Source organism: Eleutherodactylus coqui, chromosome 2 (assembly GCF_035609145.1).
Source record: "Eleutherodactylus coqui strain aEleCoq1 chromosome 2, aEleCoq1.hap1, whole genome shotgun sequence".
Classification (NCBI taxonomy): domain Eukaryota; kingdom Metazoa; phylum Chordata; class Amphibia; order Anura; family Eleutherodactylidae; genus Eleutherodactylus; species Eleutherodactylus coqui.
Genome location: NC_089838.1, coordinates 259640161 through 259665073, shown reverse-complemented (window position 1 = coordinate 259665073; position 24913 = coordinate 259640161). Strand labels below are relative to the sequence as shown.

Below are 24913 nucleotides of genomic sequence, written 5' to 3'. Positions count from 1 at the left end.
CCAAACTGGGGCAATGGAGTTTTGCTGTCAAACTTTTAGCACAAGGATCCCAGATTTTTGGGCCATTGATCTTGCCTGGTCGCCAGCATATCATGAAGAATTGCTGACACATAGAATGAGTGATGGAATTATTTACGCTGTGTAGGTAAATGGTAACAACAAAAATCAGACATAACAGTCATAGAGAGTGATCTGCACACCTCTACTTGGTCAAATCGTGCCAGTGACCAACAGGAAATCAGGTAAGAGTCTTGTTTCGGACACAGCAAGCCCTTGCCAAGCAGACCGGCCTGAAGCTAAACACTAAGGTCTTTAATCTCTGTAGAACGGCTTGAGAAGACTGGACTGGATGACACTTTGAAATAATCACACCCACCTCTCCGACCCGTCCAAAGATAACTTGTGTGCACTTTGTATGGTCAAGACAGCATCCCGGCCGCTCCCATCCCGCAAGAAGGGAATGAAGGATCGTTTCAAAGGCATCTCTGTATGAGCAATCTTGTGTCAGGTTTCAAAACAGATCCAGTCACACTTCCACTACATTTGCTATAAAGTGCAGGGTTTACAAAAAAGTCTTGCCAACACGTTGCTCGCTTCAAAGCCGCAGGATGGTTTGTTAGCTTATTAAATTCAGACGGAGAAAATATCAGACGTAAAAACTACACATTCCACTTAAGGCTGTCAGACATCAAACACAAGCAGACTATTCGAGACTTGCTAGCTTAAGAAGTCGGAGAATCCGCCTGTCTACTGGATATACCGGCGAAGATCTTCTCTTGTACCACCTCATCTACAACGGTGATGATTGGGTTGTGTCCGCTGAGCTATACAGTGAGGTATGGACAAATATTCATAGCAAGTTCTAGGCGCTCACAATAACACAAAACGGCAAAAGGAGCTGGTCAAAAAAGTTTGGATTTTGGCACAGATTTTGGTGTGGATTTTATGGACCGTGTGAAGGCACCCATAGACACTGCTTGTAGTTTCTATTTTGCTGTTTAATCACAAGAACAGAAAAATGGTCCAAGAAAAGAAGTAGCCGGCAGCATAAGTGGATGAAAGTTAACAGTTACTTCATTGCCCCATCACCATCATCAAGCTCAACTCCTTGCCTGGCGTGCATGATTGAGCCTGACCGAGAAGGGTTTTCTTTGGCGCTGCTAGTTTGACCTTTTTTTCAGGAACAGAAATATGAAGATGGGGTACCAAATCTGTTACATGACGGACACCCAAAGTCCCCATTCTCTATAATGGGATCCATCATGGGGTCTAGGAAGAGATGTGAATAGTCCCAATTTATCTTTTGTCCCATTTATGTTAAAGGGTAAGAGAAAAACAAAATCTCCCACCCCAAAAAAACCCCACAATAAATGGACCTGATAGATCATAACAGAACTTGTCACATATGCTGCAAAAACTGAAGACGTGTCGTCAGTGTGAACAGAGACTTAAAAGGAGGTTTAGAGAAAACTGCCCCAGGATAGGTAATGGTATAAAATAATCATTACTGACCCTTTAATTGTTCCTCCACTCCAGCGCCACTGCTCTGGTCCCAACTGTCACAGGAAGCAATGACCCTGCATTCATGTGTGCATGAACGGCTTGTGCGTGACGTCATAGAACAGCTGCGTTGGAGTGGAGGAATAGTTAAAGGATGAGTAATGGTTATTTTATACCATTACTAGAGATGAGCGAGCACCCAAATGCTCGAGTCCGCGTTATTCGAGTTGAGCTTTTCGTAAAATTCGAGAGCTCTACTCGAGTAATGAACCCCATTGACTACAATGGGAGACTCGAGCATTTTTGTATGCGGGACGCCGAGTGCTGAGCTATTTTTTTCCCCCTAGGTTCTCAGGTGTTCTCCCTCTCTCTAGCCAGCCAGCCAGCCAAAAAATTTGCCAATGATGCGCGCTGCGTTGCGGCGGGAAGGGGCCAAATGGGCACGTCACAGCGGGGAGGAGCCAAAGACTGGGGCGGGGGGGGGGGGTGTCGAACACGGCTTGATGCTCATTCGAGTAACGAGCACCATCGAGTACGCTACTGCTCGAACGAGCATCAAGCTCGGCAGAGTATGTTCGCTCAACTCTAACCATTACTTAAAAGTACCTTCACACGTTCAGATAGTTGCTCAGAAAAGTCGTTAAGTTACTGTCCTTCGCCAATTCATTTGCTTTTACACAGAGCAGCGATGGTTCATGAGTTAATTGCGGAAATATTGTTCAAATGGGGGGGGGGGGGTGGAATCTGCATGCAAATTCATTCTTAAAGGGGTTGTCCCGCGCCGAAACGGGGTTTGTTTTTTTTCAATAGCCCCCCCCCCCCGTTCGGCGCGAGACAAACCCGATGCAGGCATAAAAAAAAACAAACCGTCCAGTACTTACCCGAATCCCCGCGCTCCGGCGACTTCTGACTTACCTTGTGAAGATGGCCGCCGGGATCTTCACCCTCGGTGGACCGCAGGTCTTCTGTGCGGTCCATTGCCGATTCCAGCCTCCTGATTGGCTGGAATCGGCACACGTGACGGGGCGGAGCTACGAGGAGCCGCTCTCCGGCACGAGCGGCCCCATTCAGAAGGGAGAAGACCGGACTGCGCAAGCGCGTCTAATCGGGCGATTAGACGCTGAAGATTAGACGGCACCATGGAGAAGGGGACACTAGCAACGGAGCAGGTAAGTGAATAACTTCTGTATGGCTCATAATTAATGCACAATGTACATTACAAAGTGCATTAATATGGCCATACAGAAGTGTATACCCCCACTTTGTTTCGCGGGACAACCCCTTTAAAGGGGTTGTCCCGCGCCAAAACGGGTTTTTTTTTTTTTTTAAACCCCCCCCCCCCCCCCCCCCCCCCGTTCGGCGCGAGACAACCCCGATGCAGGGGTTAAAAAAACCACCCGCACAGCGCTTACCTGAATCCCGGCGGTCCGGCGTCTTCATACTCACCTGCTGAAGATGGCCGCCGGGATCCTCTGTCTTCATGGACCGCAGGGCTTCTGTGCGGTCCATTGCCGATTCCAGCCTCCTGATTGGCTGGAATCGGCACGTGACGGGGCGGAGCTACACGGAGCTACACGGAGCCCCATTCAGAAAAGAAGAAGACCCGGACTGCGCAAGCGCGGCTAATTTGGCCATCGGAGGGCGAAAATTAGTCGGCACCATGGAGACGAGGACGCCAGCAACGGAGCAGGTAAGTAAAAAACTTTTTATAACTTCTGTATGGCTCATAATTAATGCACAATGTACATTACAAAGTGCATTATTATGGCCATGCAGAAGTGTATAGACCCACTTGCTGCCTCGGGACAACCCCTTTAAGTCATTCCAATATGAACCACTATGACTTTATACCAACTGACTTTTGATCAACCAGCGACTATTTTTTGGGGGGGTAAGCTGAAACGACTAGCAACTTAATTGGTTGTCAGCCTGTTGATGATCATGTTTACTCTAAACAAATATCATTTGAATTTGCTCTTTTGTGCGATTTGGCCAATAGTTGACTTTTGTACTGCAATACTTTTTTCAAAACCTAAAGGGGAGGGTGGGGGGAGCAAAACTTTTAAAACAGTTTTTTCTGAAGGGTACTCACAAAGCAAAAAGAAATAGAACACGAGATGCAGAGGGATAAAACGAACCCCTTGCAAAATTTCACCTGCCTAATGCCCAATGTCCACTGCCGTAATGGCAGTCAGAATAATCCCTGGATCAACATTTGATTCCTACCTGACTCCAAGACCCAGATCAACAATTCTGCTGGTTATTTAATATCTATATCCTGTAATATCATAGCGCACTAGATAGAGGTCTAGTCCCCTCTTAAACTTCTCTATGGATTTTGCCATCCCCACGTCCTCAGGCAGAGAGTTCCATAGTCTCACTGCTCTTACAGTAAAGAGCCCCCCCCCCCCCAGGGGGCTAATTGACCTTGCCTCATTGTTTTTTTTTTTGCCTTCCTCTGGATCAACAAGGAGGGGTTGAAACAAGCTGAACTAGATGGACATTGTCTCCCTTCAGCCTAACATACTGTTACTATGTTTAGTCCTAGGGAGATTCTGGTCATGAACCCTGAAAGGTCATAAAATATGCACATAGTGTGTAACAAAACTAGGAAACTCCACGTGCATTTTTTTTAAAACGGAGACTAAGCAGTAAAGTGAACGAGAATTGCAAAAATCTTGTTCATACGTTGACAGTCCACTGCGGGCAATACGGTGCAGAAACGGACATGCAGCGTGGAATTCAAATCCATGACGTGTCAATTTTGGCGCCATTTCCACAGCAGACTCTCTTCTCTCTATGGGGAGAGACTTCCGCAGAGGGATACATGTTGAAAGCCGATAGAAAGCCCGCACCAAATGGCACGGATTTTAAAGCAGCGTTTCCGCTACGGAAATCTCAGATAATTTCCATGCGGTCATTCCGCAGACATTCTATGAGATTTCTATCTCATGTGAACCCAGCTTAAAGGTGTTTTATATATATATATATAACAACAAGTACTTACCTATTCTTCCCCAGGCAGTCTTCTTACGGCATCTTCTACTCACCTATCTTCTGGTTCCTCCAGTCCCCCGGGTCACGTGACCTCCAGGATTCTGCATTCCCTACTAGGCAGTGAACACTACATCACTAGTGACGTAGCATACATTGCACTGCAGGAAGCAGAATGCCGGCAATGGATGCTTCATCACAGGAAGAAGAGGTTCCGAACAGCTGAAGTGAGGTGACCCGGGGCGACTGATCTGGTAAGAAGACTGACGGGGGAAAATATGCAAGTGTAGATTTTTTTTTAAAGACAGAACTCCTTTAAGGTCAGGCATGTATATTCTTTAACTCTTTCCAATCCACTGTCTGACGTCTAAAGACATTATGATTTAAGGCTGTACAGCTCCGATGTTGGGAGACGTCTGTTGGGGTTCTCTTACTGTATATTGCCAGCCTCTCTGCTGTCAGAGGCTATCCAACGTGTCACCTCATGCAGTACTGGCTTTAGCCAGCATATAGCGCCGTTGTGTAACGGCAGAAAAAGAGTAAGACCCCTAGGAAAATCTGGAAATAAATTGGATTGGAAAGGGTTAATAACTCAGGGGGGAAAAAAACTTCTACTAGTAAGGAAGGAGTAAAGGGAGAGGTCTTCCTTCTTTTCCTGTTGTATAGTCCACTGTGTAGTCTTGCAGCAATGCATAGAAAAGGACTGAGCAGACATTTACAAACAGGGAGCCCAACTGAAGCAAGACTGATAGAGGTGAGGGGAACTTTTGAAACTGGAGAAAATGAAGTTTGTTTTTCCAGCAAAGGGGGTGGAAGAGGACGGTTGTGCTAGAAAACTCACAACTGCTGCTTTACGCGGGAGCTATGCTGAGAGCAGATATCACTTCCTCCCCCCCACATAGGAAGGAAATTATAGTTTTAAATGCAGTATCCTACTGTATTGTAGACCTAAGTTATCACATTTAAGACTTTTAAACAACAGGTACACTTTAAGCACTAAGCCGGCATGCCATCAAGTGCAAATAAATAGGCGCAATATTTCAGGCATTATAGGACTTGTAGAAGGAATTTAATCACTAGTTTTTTTCCCCTCTGCGGGCTTCATCTCCACTTATCAGTTTTTCTTGAGCTGGTGGTGTAGACTAGCGATACACCACACACAGAGAAGGGGAGATCCTGCTCCCTTCTCTCTGCAGCGCACGCTCAGATGCATCAGGATTGATGACAATATACAGCGGTATTGAGCAGTGTAGCTTTGAATCTAGCACTGGGGCGAGATAAAACACTTACTAGACCCTTCAGCAGCAGCATCTATAAGTTTCTCTGTCTCGCTCACTTTATAGCTACTTCCTCCTTCACCCTTCTTGACTTCTATGAATAGCATATAACAAGATCTCCGACAGCCTGTTTTAGGGCTCCTGTTCACAGGTGATATTTCATTGAGTTATCCGTGGCGATAATCTGGACATGGATAATGCAGTGAACGCTTTCCATAGACTTACTATGATAGTGTCTTTTAAAATTTGCCTCCTAGGGAAATATGGAATTGTATTCCCCTCTTGGGAGTTTTGTGCATACAATCAGCCTGCCTCTCCCTAATATCATGGGTGAGAGGCTGCAGGTTTGGCTGATAAAGCTACTGCGTGGACCAAAGATCATTTGTCAGAATACCATGGGACTGCATGTGCATGCCGGAAGCGTCCATCCTCAAATCAAACTGATTCAATTGGCAAGAACTGGCATTATATTCTCTTTTTGATTCCTTTTATTCTCATATTGGTCTTATGTGTAATACGTGTTCATTCCTTTGTATATTATTCTGTTTTTAGATCATACTTTTCACAAGCACTGCTGTTTTTAGTAATAAAGTTCTAACCTTTATTAGTCAGTTCTTTGCGCTCTATTAAGAACCCATAGAAAATTGTGGCAATTTTGATTACTGGAGAGCCAGGGAGGCCTGTATTCAGCGAGTAGAATCCATGTAGCTGACCATCCTTGCAGTTAAACGATCAGTGGTGGTAGCGAGTATTTTTGGGGCATGCCGGACAGCGTCGAGGCATAATATATGCTCCATCTTCCAAAAACTGCAAGATCGAAGGAGCAGAAATCAGTTAGCCCTGTGGCCGTGCCTTGCGTCACGCACTATGAGCCTTGATGTCTGGGTATTAACCCTTTGCAAGCCAATTTTGGATTTAGGGTTTCCTAGGGGGCTTTCTCTTTCTGCCATTATACAATGGCGCCATCTGCTGGCTAGAGCCAGTACTGCGGTATGGGACAATCTGGAGAGGCCCCCGACAACAGAGCAGCCAGTAATATACAGCAAGAATACCCTGCCGGACGTCTTCAGACATCGGAGCTGTACAGCTTTCAATCAGAATGTCTTTCGACGTCAGACAGTGGATTGGAAAGGGTTAAACAGGGTTATCCAGTCTTTAAAAAAAAAATTTTTTTTTAATTATGGCCTGTCCTCAGGATAGGCCACAATATCCAATTAGTGGAGGTCTGCCACTCGGTACCCCTGCCGATCAGCTTACTGCAGTGCCCACAGTACTCATACAAACACTGCAGCCTCTTTAAGGATTACATCGGAGCATGATCCGGTCATTGCTCGGAACGCCATATTACTTACAGTGGTCATTCACTTCAATGGGACGAGCCTGTAGTAGTCCACATGGCAGCTATAACTAATGCGGCGTTGCGAGCGCCGACATGTGAGGCTAGACCAATTTTTTAAGCCTGGATAGCACCTTTAAGCTTGATGAAACCCAGTATATAAATGGACTGTCTCCTGTACAGTCTATTCCGTTTTAAGTTTAGTGAACCAAATGCAGGACGGGTTCAGCTTTGAACATGAAGATGACAGAAGACTGCATTCCTGCTTTCTTTTCAATTAGATCTGCATGCTTTTGAAGCGCTCAGCTCTATGAGCCATTAATGATAATGAATTGTGAAGAACCAGGAAAAAAAAAAAAGGCTCAATACGTTATTTCACATCAAAGTAGCTATTGTTTATGAAAACATTAAGTAACTTATAGATTTCAAAAGTAAAGCCAAGTCAAGCAACTTCAAGCACTAGAAAAGTTATGCAAAGACATCCAACCATCAAATTTAACTATTGACTACCTGTGCTGCTGATAGGCAGTGATACCCGTTATACATGTATGAAAAAAAATGAAGACCAAAAAATAAATTATTTTCGATTTCAGCCAAATCGGGCTATGTTGTCTTCTTAGCATAATCTCTCTAATGTTGAATATCTTACAGCATGGGTGGGACGGATTTGACATTCTGCAGGAGATTCTCTGGATCAACATTGGTGGTGGGGGTTGATGGGCTGAACTAGATGGACGTGCGTCTTTTTTCAGCCTAACATACTTTGTTACCTATATGCACATTACAATCACACATGTCACGTTTCATTCGATTCCAACAACTCCTTCTAGGGGGTCAAATTGTTTTTGACAATGAGTGCACATTCACATTAAAAAAAAAAAAAATACATCTCAGCAGCACTAGACAAGTTCAGCTTGTCAAATATGTACATAGAGGGAGATAATCATGGCCAAAAGTAACATAGTAACATAGTTCGTTCGGCCGAATGAAGACAATGTCCATCTAGTCCAGCCTGTCTATCCTCCTGTGTTGATCCAGAGGAAGGCAAAAAAACCCCAAAGCAGAAGCCAATTAGCCCTTTCGGGGAAAAAATGGCAATCAGACTGTTCCCTGGATCAACCCCTAATAGTTCCTACCTGCCTGTATACCTGGATTAACAATTAACCTAAGATTTATATCCTGTAATATCCTTCCTCTCCAGAAAGACATCTAGTCCCCTTTTAAACTCCTCTATGAATCTTGCCATCACCACCTCCTCAGGCAGAGAGTTCAGAAAGTAGATTCACAAGATATGAATATCAGCTTTTCAAGTACCTGAGGGTTTCTAAGGAACCAGGTAAAACTTATCCTGTATGGTCAAATCAAGCAGTGTCGGTGCTCTGGCTGAAAGAGTCCAACGTGCTCCTGCATCCATCCTGTGTATCCAAGAGTAGTCACTAATGTATGGAAAGTTCATTGGCAATGGGTTTTTAAAACCATCCAACCCTTGGTGAATTGCTACGAGGTTGTTTCTTTCAAGAAGAGTCTTCTACAGCACTCTCTGAATGACATCACTGGGATGACAGATCATAAAGGGAAAACATTTCGGACTCTTTGTTTCATGGCACTTGCTGCAGCCCGGCCAGGATCTAACACGATACAAAACAGTTGTATCCGTTTAGTAATATGTCACTAAAGAGAGAGAATGCGGAAGAGACAGCTGGGCCACCAGGCTCAGTCAGTGTACAGGTGGCAAGAGGGGCGACAACTGCACTATAAAACGGTGCAACGTGAACAAATGTCGACCACATGCACACATTTATGAGCGATACAATAAGGTAGAAGCCTACAAGGTTACGCAGCTGTCTGAGACTTACCTCTGAACAAATACTTTCTAGAACTACTTATATAAAGAATTAGCGAAGGAAGGAGAAAGACTAAAGGGATTCCACTTTATTACGGATTAACAGCGCAGGTGCTGCTTCTTTAATGGTGCACCAACAGAGAAACGACTAGAGTTGTAGCTAAAAGTTTTGAGACTCACACAACTCTTGCTCGTCACAGAGTTTGCTGCTTCAGTGTTTTTAGATCTTTTATCCTAATGTTTTTATGGTTACTGAAGTCCAATTATAAGCATTTCATAAGTTTTTAAACTTTTTTTTTTTACAAACACATCAAGTTAGGCAAAAACGCAATATTTACTGTGTTGCCCCTTGATTTTATCAAAACTTCTGCAATTCGACCTGGCATGCTGGACATCAGTTACTGGACCAAATCCTGACTGATGGCAACTAGAGATGAGCGAGCGTACTCGCTAAGGCAAACTACTTGAGCGATTAGTGCCTTATGCGAGTACCTGCTTGCTCGTCTCTAAAGATTCGGGTGCCGGCGGGGGAGAGCGGTGAGTTGCGGGAGTGAGCAGGGAGGAGCAGGGGGAGAGAGTGAGAGAGAGAGATCCCCTCCCCATTCCTCCCCGACGCTCCCCGCCCCCCATCGGCACCCGAATCTTTAGAGACGAGCGGGCAGGTACTCGCATAAGGCACTACTCGCTCCAGTAGTTTGCCTTAGCGAGTACGCTCGCTTATCTCTAATGGCAACCCATTCTTGCCTAATCACTACTTGGAGTTTATCACCATTTCTGTGTTTTTCCACTGGCATTTTGGAGGACAAGTTCTCAATGGGATGGAGATTTAAGGAATTTTCTGGCCATGGACCTAGAATTTCAATGTTTTGCTCACTAAGCCACTTTGTTATCACTTTTGCCATGTAAGATGGTACTCCATCATGCTGGAAAAGGCATTGTTCATCATCTAATTGCTCCTGGATCGTTGGGAGAAGTTGCTTTTCGAGGACATTTCGATAGCATTCTTTATTCATAGCAGTGTCCTTAGGCTGGGAGTGAGCCAATGTAGCGCCAGAAACGTATCAGAGCTTTTAATTGCTGGGGTTGCAATTTAAATTTTGTTTTTTTAAACTAAGAACAACGTTTTTGGCTTTTAATTTTCTAAACCTGGATCGGTTTAAAAACTTATGAAATGCTTATAATAGAAACATCTGACTAAAAGATCTAAAAAACCATTGAGGAAGCAAACTTTGTGAAAAACAAACTGTTTCAGGCTCAAAACTTTTGGCCACGACTGTATGCTACCATCTCTTCTGCAATCATATTCCGCTTTTTTTTTTTTTTTTTAAATATTGGTTTTTGCCCCACTACACGATTGAATGACTAAAGAAAGTGGGAAAGCGCACACATACATACCATTTAACCTCTGGGCTTGGAGAACCAAAGCTTCTCTGACAACCTGATGCACACTGTGCATTAGTATAGGGACACAAGACCTGCATTTAATAACCAGTGCTGGCCAGCCAGATATCAGAAGAGCGGTTTGGCCATCTTGGTCTCTCCAGCCCCGGAGGGCTGCTTCAACACAACTTGTCTTCCTACTACGTTGGCAATGCACCTGTGAACACTAGTGTTTTTGTAGTCTGGGTACAGCAGGTGTAACCGACATTACCACTGAGTTTCTGCATGAGGGTAGAAGATACCGGATGACATGGTCTCTATTGCCATAGAGGTTAAAAAAAGGGAAGAACAGCAAGAATCGTATTAAATTTTAAATGCATTCACTACAGAACCAACCTATCTGGCTAAGTGCTGATTAGGAGATATAGAATATGTTTATTATTATTAGTCTATGAACTTCCACTCCACGGTTTTCACTTCACAGGTCAAGGCTCATCGGATGACAGGAAGTATTATAAGAGGGGTTGGTAGAGCTGGCCTGTAACTAGGCACAAAGAAAAGTTTAAAGAGACCATCAGCTATATTGAGCCCTACAAGTTAGGCTTATGATCAAAATAACTAACCCACTGAGTACGAGGATGTACGTTTTATACTTACCTTCAGGCCTCATGTCCACGGAGGGTGTTCCGCTACGGATTCCACAGCAATAACCCTCCATAGCATGGTATGGAAAAATGATTCGTCATGCACATGAGCAGAACCCAATAGGGATTCTCCATAAGGATTCTCCATGAGGATTCCAAGCATGCCCGTGGACATGAGGCCTCCCTGTAGTTTCCCGGTGTCAGCACTCAAACGACTGCTGCAGTGCATTGATCTGCGCGCTACGATGGGAGGACTACTTTTAAAAAAAAATGTCATACAGTCTTGCTTAATGCACTGCATTGGTGGTTTCCAGTACTGCCAGTTGGGGAACAACAGGGAAGGCAAGTATAAAACGTACATTCCCAGACTCAGCTGGTCAGCTATTTTCAGCCCATAAAGGGAACCCGCCATGATCTCTGAGCCCCATAAACTATGTCCACGCGCTGACAGCGTGACTCCTGAGCACGTTCCCCCATAGACTTGTATAGGAAAATGCAGACATGGGACTTTGAAAATAATCAGGTTTTTATGCGCCGCTGGGACTTCAGAAAAGGACACTGCTGGGTCACGGGGTGCGGGTGAAAACAAAAAACATGACCCGGCTCTCTGTTACGCCCCCTATCTGCACCATAACTTAGTTTATGGTACTGTGGGGGTGTGACAGGTTCTGAGGACGGAGCCGAACGGAAAAAGACAAACCCACGGGCGCAGGTGTGAATGTGACCCAAGAAGAGTTTTGTATTTCCTTTGTTATGTTGTAACACTTGCAGCTCCCCTTCCACAACAGCCTCATTAAAGGCAACTGTCACCACGTTTTGAAGCCCTCTCTGGGAGTTGCATAAGGCAGTAACAGGCTTGCTGATTAGTGATGTCTGCTGGATTTAAAGAAACCCTCAAGACCTGGAGAATCAAAGATGGCTGAACGCTTCTCTGACTACCGGTTGCACACTGTGTATGGTATTCATCGGTGGGTTTAAAACACTACATGCTGCTCTGACTGGTCAGCACTGCTCGTGCGGACACCAAAGCAGGTGTCACGTCTTAGACTAATGATGCATACTAGGGCACAGTGTGTTTCGGGTAATCAGAGAAGCCGGTGTGGCCAACTTTGTTTCTCCAGGCCTGGAGGGTCACTAACTGTGCAGCAGTTTGGGAAAAAAAATTATATTTTATTAGTAGCAGCCAGATACATAGCGAACTACAGAAAGTAGTCCTCAAAAAATGAGCCGCAGCTAGCTCCACCTAACCCACTCTCTAGCCGCTGATTGACATCTGTCAGCCTATTACTGTGCATAGAGAGATAGTTGCCAATCATCAACTATAGGGTGTGTGAGTGGGGCTAGCTGCAAGTCATGAACTACTTCTTGGAGTTCTCCAAGTATGCTACTAATAAAATGCAAGTTTCTCCCAAACTGCTGCACAAATACGTACAGCAGACATATCACTAATCAGCAGGCTCATCACAACCTCATACTGTTCACAACAATGGCTGCAAAAATCTGGTGACAGGTTCCCGTTAAAGAGGGTTCCAGCATACGTATAACAAAAAGTCAGTTCGTTGTTCCCACGAACTGGTGCCACTAGTGTCCACGTTGTTGTTTTTTTTTTTTTCTCCGAATCACATACAAACCCTTTTAAAGATACTGGGGTAGTTTAATCAAAATGTGGCAAAATACTGTCGGAATATGTGCCAAGAGAAGAAAAAGACAAGTCTTGCACCACAAGCGTCTTTTACATGTTAAGCCTCGGGGGACGTGGCATACGCGGAAATGGAGCGTGCATAAGAGGGGACAGTGTATGCCAAATTGCAGCAAACTATTGGCCGTGGAGTCAACCAACCACTAGGTGGCGGAAAATTAGACAAAGGTGTCTACAGATGCACACAAATTTATCACCTACCATGATATATTGGTACATTTTTCAACTACCTGGTCGAAGTTTATTCTGTGTAACTATTAGACAGGATTAATAATCTGCCCAATTTGGTCTAATGTTTACATAATGATAGCGTTCATGGTAAAGTATACTGAAACACAGCACAGATGGACAGACCATTAGGCTGGAGAAGCCAATTGTACCATTCAAGGAGCCACTTTTAATTTAAAAAAGACAAAAAGGCACCAAGTGGCAGAAGAAAATTTCAGCAATCTGGTTATTGGATGTTGTCCGTCACGAGTTCACAAAATCAAAGTCAAATTTATGGAAGCTGGGGACAATCTGATAGCCCTGAAAGTGCCCGTCTTCTCAGCCGCTTCATCAACGTGCTGACAAAAGTTATGGGTCAGAAACGCCATCTTTTCTCCTTAGGGAGAGCACCTAGACGGTGAGTGAGGAGACTTAGAAAGGCATTTACGCTCCTCTGGGTAATATGCAAATAAGGGAGATGAAACAATACCTCCAGAGCGCCCCCTATCGGAAGGCAATACCTATCAGCTAAAGTCAATATTAGACTCTTTATATAAGCCTTGCAACAATGACCAGGAATTGAAAGCAAAGTCAGAACTCATGCACATACAGATGTCAGAACTCATGCACACCGCTGAAGGGCAAGAACCCTGAAACAGCTGTCTGTGCATGGGTTCTGACTCAGCTTTCAATTCCTGGTTATTGTTGCATGGCTTGTTTAAAAGAGTCTAATACTGACTTTAGGTATTGCTGCCTTCCAATTCTTGACAAAAGAGTTATACAACACACAAAAACATTCCGTCTGTGCAATACATACAGTACACCGACACGAGGCAAGAAGTACTGTCAGTGTCACCGATACCATAATGAAACAGACAGGACGCCAGTCTTGTGAGGCCAATCAATCATTTCACTACAATACCAGAATAGAAGGAATATGCCGCCTGCATTGGCAACTGCTCAAACAGGAAATGGCAGGTTGCATTTATTTAGGATTCATACAGCTAAAAGACAAAGAGCACAAAGTTAGATGGCCTAAAAGTGCAACTTATGCTTCACCAGCAATTTGAACACAAGGAACAAAAAAAAAAAGCCAAAATAGATATATACATACAGAACGATCCAGAGAACAAAATCTTGCCAGCTTCATATGAGATATCCAAAGACGGGGAGAAGAGATCTTAGTGTGCAGCAGCTGACCCGCAGGAAGGTCCAAGTGTTGGTAGTTTGTTCCCAGGGAGGCGAGGAGGACAGCCTTTCTCACCATAAACTGCCGTCCCCTTTTTTTCTCTCGCTCTCCAATTCCCATTTGAGGAGCAATAGCAGCTGAAGCAATGAATATTGATGGTTGGCCGGTAACAGCTGAGATAGCACTGACTTACGGCTTTCATTTCACCTGCATCAGCAAAGATAGGGCTGGGAAGAAGGAAGTTGTCGGCCTTAAGCACTCCTTTTGATATGTCGACGTTCCTCTTAATAACGCAAAACTTCTACAATGAAGTATACGAAGGTTTACAGTGCGACTGTTCGTTCACACGTGGCAAAAAAAATTGCATCGCCTGAAAATTCTGTTCTATCCACATTATGGAAAGTTTTGTTTTGTTTTTTTTCGGTCATAGACTTTTTGCAACAAATCTGTTACATCTGAACGTATCCGAGCAGATCAATCTACAGCTCACAATGCAGAAAAAGTTAAGCTGGCCTAATTTTAACTTCTGTTAAGACATATTCAAGAAAAACGTATCATGACAGAATCAGCATTATTGCGCAAATTACTTCCACTGTCTTCAACACAAAATCAGAGCGAAGTGAATGTTAATCAATTTCAGTTGCAAGCGTCCTTCCTGTAAAGGATGCCTGCACACATTCTATTGCTGCATTCGGCCGGCAGCTACTCCTTGACTCCCTCCATATGCAAGAATTCGGCCCAGGCATTAAAGGGGACCCATCACCAGCTTTGAGCGCCATACACTAAGTTATAGTGCTCGTAAGGCAGGTCCCCATGAGCCATAGGGAGAGGGGTTATACTTACCCGCCTCCCGCGGCCAATGTAGTCACCTCCAAAAGTCAGCGCTCAGGACCGTGCATGGACTCGAAGCTTCAGACTTTGCACACACCCACTGATTTCTATGGAAGTGTGCGAGCAAATCCAGCAGCTTCGAGTCCATGCATGGTCCCAGACTCATAGGAACCTGCTCCATGAGCACCATAACTAAGATTATAGTGCTCATAGCTGGTGAGAGGTTCCCTTTAATGGGTTGTATCATGAAACGTTTGACCTGTCATGCGGACATCCCAGCAACTACTAGTTGAGCATGTCCACCAGCGCGCCATTCAGTGGGACCGCCAAAGATAGCCGACCCACCCATCTCCAGCGGTTCACTTTAGGCAGGCATAAAATCAAATTATGATCGGCCTGTGTAAACAGTCAATCATTCATCTATGAATGACTACCTATATAGCATGACTGGAGGCGAGTGGCTGGTAGTGATCTCCGGCCTTCTCCACCCCCATATACTGAACGATTACCGCTCATGTGCCGCTGGACAGTCGACCTGTGTAAAGGACCCTTACTTGTTAGATCATTTTGATAAATGAGGGCCAGTTGTTTTAAGAGTGTTCTCTCGTCAGAGACGACCCCTTTTAAAATGGGTTCACTGGGACGATTTGCTGCTCCCGAAACCCATAGCAAATATCCAATTTTGCCAAGGGAAGTAGTATTAAATGGTGGCCATTCAGATAAATAGCCATCCATGTGATCTAAAAAGACAGCTGGAGTAATGCCAGGATAGGAGCCACTTCTACAGAGTACGTCTGGTTCATAGGAAGGGGTTCAGAGTAGTCGTAACACATTGTGTCCAATGAAAAGCCAGCTCTGCTACATCAGAAAAATAAATAAATAAATAAATAAAACACGACAGCAGCATCTGTAGAATGTCCAAAAAAATCCATAGAGTCCAATGACATTTAGAAATGGCATGCCATGAACGCTTGGAGAAAGTGACATACTCAATGTCACCAGAGGTCACACACTTCTAGTCGGACCACACTGCAGCTGGTGCTTCCTTCAAGGCAACACAACCCTAAGCAGGACTCAAGCCACACAAGACGTGAGGTAAACCCCTACTGTAAGTGCCTCCGTGCTCTCAGAAAACTGACAACTGCATAAACAGAGAACAAAGTCATTAAGATACTGAAATGGGCGTTCTGAGATAAGGAGGACTCACAAGTACCCCAAACAGGTTACAGGGTGGCCATAGAAAAGTAGGCCCACGCTGTATTTTTCAGACATGCAATTTGGAATGTGTATTGTCGAAATGGACAGCTTTCCCTACACGCAAACAGGGAGAGATGGGTCAATGTAGGCGACCCGGGTGGGGAGAGGCCAGAGACCACCCCTGTGACACCAAGCGCCATTCCGGGCAGAATGTCAAAGTATATTTTGTCTGAAGAGTCGCAGCATTTCAGAATAAAATCTACAGATCCTTCTAGTATACATGGCTGCCCGTCACTAGGACAGCACCGACCTGCTGACAGAACACTGATACACCACAGAGCAAATGCCTCCGAGTTACATTCAGTCATTGGATATATTCCCCGGGAGGCTGTAGGTGCTACTGGGTGGTTTGTCAGGGGGCTGGAAAGGAATGCAAAACAACAAAAAAAGAAAAAAACAACCTCTGAATCACCTGAATAATTGCTGGAAACAGCAATCGCGGGCAATAGTCACCCCGTGTATGTACATGTGGCCACCGACAGGGCACCAAGTGAGAAATTGGTAACTTGTTGGAGTGATTAGGTTTTTAGCTCAGCTATTGGCCCATTTAAGCCGGAAAGTTGCTAATCGATGAAGGACTGCCTGCTTGCAGTGAATGGAGGCGGGTGGCCGGAAGACATCTCTGAATGACTGTGTGAAAGCACAGGAGCTATAGTCCGTGGGGGGCTTACGCCCGACAGTCGCCCCATGTTAATGACCTTTATTATGTATTCACATGGGCGATATTCCCTTCCAAGATGGACAGAACTTGCACGGTAAAAGAACCCATCCATTTGGCTGGGTTCATTCACACTAGCAATTTTTCACTCATATTCGCTGCTGACTTTCTGCAGTGGAAAATTGACTGCGAATACGCAGCAAATCCACGGTGGCCACATTCATACCTGGATGGTGCGGATCTGGTTATGCATTTGAATCAGCTTTCAGCCTCTGCATTTTAAAAGGATTTAGAATCCAATTATGTCAAATACGCTGCTAAGTTTTCTTTCCCACGTGGATGTCATGCTGCCAGCATGCTACTGAACATAGTGCAGCACGCTGTGCTATTGTCTTGACTAGGGCTGTGTGCTGGAGCTGTGCTAAAACATGGCCTCCAACACAGCTCATGAGGGGTGGAGGGATGAACACTACAAATTAATATAAAATATATATATATATTATACATACACACGTACACACACACACTTTAATGAAAGAGAACAAATTAGATAGAACATAGTCACAGTTTGCCATTTTGGAACCATTTGAGTTATTTCATATTGTTTTCGCCATTCCTAAACACTATGTAATGGCTGTCCATGGTCTTCAAAATTCTGCATGTTGTATGTGGACCGGATAGTGCATGCAGCTTCACTCTGATGTCAGGTATATGACTGAGGGGCCATTAAAAAAACTGGTATATTTTTAGTATTTGTATTACAGCCATTTCGGCTATTCAGACAAACGCTCTTCCACACCGACCAACGGTCTGTCTACATGAGGACAAAGGCCTGGCGTGCGCAGAGTCTTCCTTTTCCGTGAAAACAGGCAACTGATGTTTTGCCCAAGTTTCTCGGACACACAAATTGTATACAGCAGTCTGAATACGGCTTTAGAAATAGAGACCCTAGTTATTTGACCTCTCATCATGCACCGCTCTATGGACACAGGAGCACTTCAGAATTCTGAACAGCTAATAATGTACAGGGTAAGGTAAAGTCCCCTGGTGCAAGCACCAAGTCATGACTGACTCCTCGGGTGACGTCACATTGTGACGGTTTTTGTGGGGTGGCAGACTGTTTTTGTGGGGTGGTTTACCATTGCCTTCCCCAGTCATCTTTTACCCCCCAGTAAACTGGGTACTCATTTTACCGACCTCGGAAGGATGGGAGGCGGCGTCAACCTTGAGCCGGCTAACTGAACCACAACCTTCAGGTCGTGAGTGAGAGCTTAGGACTGCATTCCTGCTGCCCTAACACTCTGCGCCACACGAGACTACTTTCAGAGCTTCAGCATGCTGCACTATATGGTATAGGAAAATTTTCAGCATGCCAGACGGACCCCATAGCAGCTTGATCCAGCAGTTCAGGTTTTTTCATTGTCTGGCTTGAAGACGGAGCCGAGCAATAGGAACTGACCAGGAGTCTGGGCACAGGTGTGAATGTGCCCAAAAGCAGTTCATCTTCCTATAAGACGTCTCCAAAGGTTAACTAGTAAAAAGCCACTGTAAGAACACAAGATCCATACACCCATGTATGACTAACTGCTAAAGAGGACAAGACATGACCGCAAAGACATGCTGGTTGAACTTGCGTCAATCACAGAAAGTCCTTGATCCCGATGTACTATAGCCAGGGTTAGTCATTCAAGGCCGCTGATGTGCGCCATGTACAGTTAGCATCTCAGACTTTGCAGTTCATTAGGAGTTGCATGAGTACTTCTTGCTCAGAAGCAGATATACCAAGAGGCCCTAAAGGGTTTGGGATTCCACTCCATTTACAGGAAGGAAGTCATTGTGCCAATCCCCTCACACAGAATCAGAGTGTGGCATTGGTATTCTAAAGCATGATCATTAGCTTACAGTGAATCTACCTTAGCCGCAAGAAGAAAGGGACTTTACCATCAAACACCTTACAGAATATTACTGCTTTATTTGATAGAAAAGGAACTAAAGAGTTTTAATTTTCTTTCGTACATCAATAGTACTAGCAGATATAAGAAGCTAATATCAGAGGAAAATGTCTCCCTTTCTCCACTCCTCATTCACTGCGTGTACTGAAAATCCATACACAGAAAGATCAGATAAGAACTGAAGTCCATTGAAGTCTATGGAGAGGAGCTGCTGCTGCAGGGAGATAGAGGCAAAGAGACACAACAGGTGGCTGCAGCTTCTAGCAAGTGTTCTAGCTCACTACAACACTAGATTGCCATCTACATTGTGGTGGAGCGTTGAATGCGCACGAGAGGACAAGCGCATCTGTGCAATCACAATGATTTTAGGGGGCTATTTTGGGCAGTATTACGAACAAACCCCCCAAAATTTTGTGTGTGTGTGTGTATATACACACACACACACATATATATATTATATATATATATATATATACACACACACACACACACACACACACAGTATATATATAATTGTTTTTGTTTATAATACTGCCCAAAACAGCCTATTGAAATCAATGGGATTGGGCAGATGCGCCTGTCTCTCATGCTCAATGCAGAAACCCCATTGACTTGCATTGGAGTATTCAAACGTGTGGTTTTCAACACACAAAAATGTATTATGAGATTGAGAAATTAATATATTTTATCATACTGCATTTTTGTGTGTGTGTGTGTGTGTGTGTGTGTGTCAAGACCACATATTTGAATACTCCAATGCAAGTCAATGGGGTTTCTGCATTCCGCATTACACACATCATACGGGGCAAAGATACGCTCATGTGAGCAAGCCCTAACCCTTTGTTCTGGCTCACTGGAAAGAGTCTAAGAGGGATCACCTAATAGGAGGTTCATATGCTATAACAAAGCACACAGCAGGAGTTTTTCTGACAGGACAACCAGTTTAACACTACTCAGTGATGGGCCTATTTTACATCATAATGGCAAAGTCATTTCTTAATTTTTTTTTATTTTTTTTAAAGGGTGTTTAAATTTTTTTTTTTTTTTTTAAACCCCCTTTCAAAAAAAAAAAAAAAAAAATTGAAAATTCCACCATTTGCACAACTCGCATCAGACAGGACTTGGACATCCCATCCATGTGCTGTCCGTTGTCCTGACTTCCACCCAAAAAAAAGTAAATAAAAAAAAAATAATGGAAAACCCGCTGTGCATACACCCATTGAAACGAGAGTCCTATTACCGTCAGATTTTCAGTCCAATTTTTTAGTCCACAGGTTGGATGGGAAAAAAATAAGTCCATATACAAGTAGCCTCAATGTTTATATAAATTTGGTACTGACATAATCATACTGCCCCGCAGTCAGTTTTTATACTTTTATAAATAAAAGATGTATTTTTTCTATTGCCGCATTCAAAAACCCATAACATTACCCCCTTTCGCCATCAACAGCACTGTGAGGGTTTTTTTTTTTGCAGGAGAAGTTGTACTTTTTAATGGTTCCATTCAGTACTCCGTGAGACTTTTTGATAGCTTTCTAGTCATTTTTTTTGTGGGGCAAGATATGCAAAATTTTTTACTTTTTTTTTTTTTATATATACACCTCATTTCAAATGCAGCAATACTTAATTAGTGGTGTTGGTTTTTTGTTGTCTATTTTTAAATTACTGAAGGGGTAAGGTTGGATTCTAACCATTCTTGTATTTTTTCCACTTTTTTTTTTTTTACTTTAGTACCACTAGGGGCCTTGAAGTTCATAACTTTGGATCATTTGTATAGTACACTACAATAGACCAGTATTTTGGTGCATTATATTGCCTCCGAAATTCAGAAAAGGTAGATGGTAGACCTGGAGGCCATCTTCAAACCTCGGGGTGCCATAGCAACCGATCGGGACCCCGTGATCACATTGCATGGGTGACAGAGGGAGTCCACCTCCCTTGGACAGCCCTTTACATGCCACAACTGCATTTAAAATAGCAGGGCTTGGCAGTTTCTCCTGACCCTGCCGTTAGAGCAGATGCTTGGCTGTCTGAGCACATCCAAGCACCTTACCCCCTGACACGGGAGACACACTTTTCTGAAATGGGACTTAAAAAACATATTATAGATTTCTTTAATATCTTGTAACAGAACACAGACTCAACACTGATATTAAAAGTAGCAAGAGTGAAATGGAGAAAAAAAACAAAAATACATGTTCTGCTATAAAATTGGAATCCACTTCTGGGTATTTAGCTAAAAATAAATAAAACCATCTATAAGCTTCCTTTCATGGTCAGAAAAGCGCCTCAGTCTCACTCGTTTATTAACACTGAAGTCCAACTGCCAGAACCAGAACGGCTTCCGCAGACAACTACAGAGTCTCCCATCCGGTGTGCTGCTCATAGGCACAGTATCCCGGGAAGGTGCCTTGGATCCCAGGATGCATTTGCTCAGGGGTCACAGTACAGCCGGGACTGAAAGAACAACAGCAAGAACGCTGCTCCATTGCATCTGGGATTTTATGCCGGTTCTGCACTGATGACTCCCAACGAAGCCTCGAACGCAGATGTGAGCCTAGCCGTAGGGTGCTTCACATCTGTGGCGTGGGTCCTGGTCTACTGCTCTTTTCGAAGAACAGAAAAGGGGAATACCCTGGCCGAATGGATCCATCTTATGGCTGAACCGAACGGAACCCATGGTGTCCGTTTGGTTTCCGCTCAGTTGCCCAGCATTCTACCAGAGCAGTGCAGCACTTTTTCTTCCAGCATTTTGTGCCGGATCTACAACGGGACCTCCAAATACTGTGCTATGTAATGGAAGGGTTGTAATACTGTTCACAGACAAGAAAAAAGTTACAATCATCCTGAATTTAACAAAAATTTACAGATCCCAACATACCTTGCAAATTTCTTTGCTCAGAAGGAGCATTCCTGACTGTGGCATTTATGACCCGACAGATTGGGGTGGGGGTGTCTCCTGAACGTATTGCATTGGACTCACTGGACAGGGCACACCACCCGTGTCCTGAAACTTACAGGAGTTCTGCTAGAAGAACTAAGCAAGTAATGTTGCGTTTCTACATGGCAGCCAACTGACATAAGTAAATAGGGGAAAAGGACCTTGAAGGTGGAATCATTTCTACCGGATCACAAAGTCGTGTAACTTTACTGAAACATACCATTAGTTTCCATACACCCACTATCCCTTCCGTGTTCCAGCAAGTCTACAATACATACTTTTCCTAAACGAGGCTCCCCACAAGAATATTCCCAAGTAACATCCGCTTCCAAAACATAATTGTTATGTGGGAAAGTAGCCTCAGTCTTAATTTCCTCATACCAGATCCTTATCTCGCTTAGTCCCACAACAATTTGTTTTCCAGATTTTATGAGTTTGCCTTCACACACCAGACACCACAGTAACAAGTGGAGAAAAGGTCTTCATGGAAAGCAATTTGAACATGTTGTAAGACATTTTCGGCCCTGTGCACATTGCAGTTGGGAAGATTTACTAATGCTATTACGCTAGTTAAAATAATGGAAAGCAGCAGAAGGAAAGACATTGACTATTAACATACATATTAGGCTAGGATCCCATGGCCAGGGGCGTAACTATAGGGGATGCAGGGAATGTGGTTGCACCCGGGCCCATAAGGTCTCTCTTCTCCATATAGGAAGCACAGGACTATGAATAAAGCATTATAGTTGGGGGCCCCGTTACAGGTTTTGCATTGGGGCCCAGAAGCTTCAAGTTCCGCCTCTGCCCATGGTGGTACAGTCCCACCCACAAGTTGCAGTAAAAGCATGGGATTACTGCAACATGTCATTCTTCTTTTGACAGCCTCTTGGGCATTTGAAGTTAGAACTCTGCATAGTATCAGTCAACCCCGATGACTCGAGTATAGTAACCCCTTCTATTACAATCACCTATACTATTTAGTTATTCCAGGTGATTCTATAGTATAGCATTCGTTTTTTAATAACTTATAAAAAAGGTATGTTCACATCTAGTGGATTTTGGTGTAAATCCATACCAAAATGTGCATCAATCACCTCCTCATGGCTTGTACTGCAAATGATGCAGAATTTCCAAAGCAAAATCTAATGTGGGAATCCTACAGTATTTCCAATGTGTGAAAAGGTGGTCCTAAAGAGTACCTGACCTTGCAGAAAAAGCTGCTGTCCGAGTACATGATGCGTAACACTATTTCTGGTTATTATATGGGTTATATCCTGTATTTACCATCATTTTCTCACTCTGCAGGCTATATATCTGATTCTCAGTTTTCTCAGGTCTGCCATCTTGATGTCTTATATACACTGTGCACAGATAACTGCAGATTATGCTGTTTAGCCATCTATAAACACACAGAGACATATCAGGGTAGTCACAACAGCAGTACTGAGCAGGGGAAATGTGATTTCAGTAGCTAAAACACAGTGAACAGTGACTACTCATTGCGGGTGGTGTCTGTGCAAGTTTATGCTCTCATCCTCCTCTGCCCTCAACCCTGCTTTCATAGATTTCAATGAGTAGGATTACTCATCATCCTCCTCCACTTCCTGTTCTGCCATAGAGCCATCTCAAGTAATAGAAAGCATCACTTTACAGCAGGCGGTGGAAGCAAGTTAGGGAGGATGGGAGACCCCATAGTGGCCAGCACTTTAAAGTAATTTTTCAGCACAGATCAGCATTAGGAAGATAGTTTTATGACAGAACTAGATGCGCCCGAATAGGACCCCACTGAGTATTATGGGGTCTGTTTGGTTTCCAGCTGTGAACGAAATGAAATTGCGAAGCAAGCTGCGCCATTTTATCCTATCAAGAGAATTTAGTGATGGAGGTTCCCGAATAAGTCCTACGGCCACTCCCACACGGACCTTTTTTTTTGGCTTTTTTAAACCGCGTTTAAACGCTGTAAAATTACTATTTCTCCAGCATGTGGAATTGCGACTCAATCGCAACAGGTCAACGTTTTTTCTGTCTAATGGGCATCACAAATCCTTCATCTCATATGATGCTCACTACCAAATCGTGCCCTAAAATAGTTGGATGTAGCACCAATGCAATTACAAGTCTTTTCCCCTTCCAGGTGCCTTATTAGGGAAGGTTTAGATTATAAAAAGGGGAGGACCTTTCCATCTGCTCTGCCATACCTAAATGAATTACAAGGACAGCTCATTGATTTAACCCTCACATGACATTTTTTGTGATTTCTTTTACAGTTGTCTGCAGATCAAATATGGAATTTAAAAAAAGAAAAAAAAAAAAAAGTTAAATACAGAACACAACCGAGTAGGTATACGCGCCACTCCGATCCTCCAATTCAGTCCAGTCCCTTTCATGCTCATCAGTCCTTTGTTTATATTGGCTGCAGCGGTCATGTGTTTGTCACATGATAGCAGGTAATGTTCTCCCAGCAGCCACCCCGAATGTCAGCGACATCCCGTATACTGGGCCAGGAGTATCTGCTCCTAGCACATCATCTATATACAGGCCGGCATTGAGCCAAGAGCCGGCGGTGACATCCCAAGTCCCATGGCGCAGCAAGAAGAGCAAGTATATGGGAAGCAGGCATGGTGTTTTGGAAGGGAGTGCATTTTTTTTATTTTTCTTTTTAAATTCAAAACACACACACACACGAAAACTAAAAAGGAAAAAAAAAAAACTAAAGCATGACTTACACTAAGGGCACACATCACCTACCACACCTTTATACATGAAAATGCTGAAACGGAAGTCTAGAAATTTCTAATTCTACCAAGCTGAAAATGGCTGCTTTGCCCAAACTCTTCAGGTCTAATGATGTAGCCTCAGGATAAGTCATCAATAGCTGATCTATACACGGTGTAGTGGCCTGGCAGAAAATATACATTTCCTGTTCAGCGGCCTGACGTGGTATTGCGGGTCCAACTTACTAGCATGCTGGAGCACTGCGCATCCAATTCTTGTTCCATACAGTCTGATAGTGGACTTGGCGAACAGTTGAATCAATGCTATGCCTACAGGAGTTAGGGAGAGATAAGCAAGCATACTCGTAAAGGACAAATACTCGAGGAGCGCGTATTGTCTTTTTCGAGTACCTGCCCACTTGTAAGTGATTCGAGTGCCGGCGGGGGAGATCTCGCACTCTCTTCCCCCCCCCCCCCCCCAACTCACCGCT

The 24913-nt window shown here is 44.0% G+C and overlaps 1 protein-coding gene across 9 annotated transcripts in view; it reads right to left on the bottom strand.

The window, feature by feature from the left end:
• The window catches only part of MEF2A (myocyte enhancer factor 2A), a 142029-nt gene that overhangs the window by 103739 nt on the left and 13377 nt on the right, over nt 1-24913 (bottom strand). The window contains exon 1 of one of the 9 annotated variants that reach the window (XM_066592855.1): nt 13995-14113. The exons of the other annotated variants lie outside the window; for them this stretch is intronic. The gene's annotated coding sequence lies outside the window, so the exon portion shown is untranslated. Of the gene's footprint in view, nt 1-13994; nt 14114-24913 lie in introns of those variants that run through there. 9 annotated transcript variants of the gene reach the window in all.